The 1401-nt window shown below is 42.1% G+C and overlaps 1 non-coding gene across 1 annotated transcript; it reads left to right on the forward strand.

The window, feature by feature from the left end:
• The first annotated feature begins 1048 nt into the window (after nucleotides 1–1048).
• Nucleotides 1049–1152, forward strand: LOC118759294 (U6 spliceosomal RNA). The gene has a single exon (XR_004996098.2). It is a non-coding gene; the product is annotated as a U6 spliceosomal RNA (small nuclear RNA).
• Nucleotides 1153–1401: the final 249 nt, after the last annotated feature.

Consider the following 1401-nt stretch of genomic DNA (forward strand, 5'->3'; position numbering starts at 1 on the left):
GAATAGATTGTTAAAGTAAAAACGAGAAAGAACAGATTGTTTTCTTCCAGTTCTGGAGGATGGGAAGTTCAGGGTCAAGGGGTCAACATCTAGTGAGGGCTTTCTTGGAATGTATCCTCAGGTGGAAGGCCGAGGGAGAGGGTACACATGGCAGAGATTGGGCTGTGTACTCATTTCGTATACCAAACCCACTCTTGATATATACACTCACTCACCCAAAAACGACCTTTGTTTGTTCCTCATTACCTAATCACTTTTTATTAAGCCAGAACTCCCAACCTTGACCACAGGATTGTTTCCAATGCATGAACTTTAGGGGTATTCTATTCTGACCACAGCAGGTAGTAATTCTCACAGCTCTTAGGAGAGCTTCGGTAAGTAGTTGTTAGCCTTAGCTAAATATGGAAATGTGATTTGGCATATCATTCTCCTGAAAACAACTTTCCAATTTAGATTCAAGGGTCACTTCTCTAGGTTAAAGGAAAAAGGGTATCCGCTGAATTCTGGTTATTAATTACCTACAAATAGGCTCTGCTACCGGTTCTAATGCAGAAAACCAAAGAATTTCAAGTGTGAAAAATGTTTTATCTACACACCTGTTACATGTAAGTGGAACACTTTTCTTTGAAGTCTCATCAATTATTACAAATTCCACTCCTACATAAAGTCCACACTGCTACTTTCAGCACAGAGAAATTAAAATATACAAATGTAGTTGCCAAGTCTTCTCCATTCTGTCTTCCAAGTGTCTTACAAAAATTTCTGTCCTGGGCCTGACACGGTAGCCTAGCAGCTTGCCGTGTATGCGCTGGGATCCCATATGGGTGCCGGTTCGTGTTCCGCAGCCACGCTTCCCATCCAGATCCCTGCTTGTGGCTTAGAAAAGCAGTTGAGGACAGCTCAACGTGTTGGGGCCCTGCACCCATATGGGAGACCCAGAAGAAGCTCCAGATTCCTGAGTGAACCAGCAGATGAAAGATCTGTCTCTCATTCTCTCTGTATATCTGCTTTTCCAATAAAAACAAATCTTTAAAAAAAAAAATTCCTAGTGCTCGGTCCAGCAGCACATATACTAAAATTGGAACAACACAGAGATTAGCATGGCCCCTGCACAAAAACGACACACAAATTCATGAAACATTCCATATTAAAAAAAAATTCCTAGCCTCACCATCACCATTACTTCTAACTCAGCCGTTCTATATTGTAACAGACTTGTAATCAGCCTGAATTAGCAGTGCGGGTAGATGGGGAGGGACCAACTCACTCAGACCCAACAATCAGCTCAGTAGACTGGCCAGCATAAACCATGTATTTCAGCAATAGGCACGAACTATATCCCCTCCAACTTGGTCCAATCCATTTTAGATACCGTGTGAAGATAACCTTATATCCCACAGG

The sequence above is a fragment of the Ochotona princeps genome, chromosome 6 (genome assembly GCF_030435755.1).
Source record: "Ochotona princeps isolate mOchPri1 chromosome 6, mOchPri1.hap1, whole genome shotgun sequence".
Classification (NCBI taxonomy): domain Eukaryota; kingdom Metazoa; phylum Chordata; class Mammalia; order Lagomorpha; family Ochotonidae; genus Ochotona; species Ochotona princeps.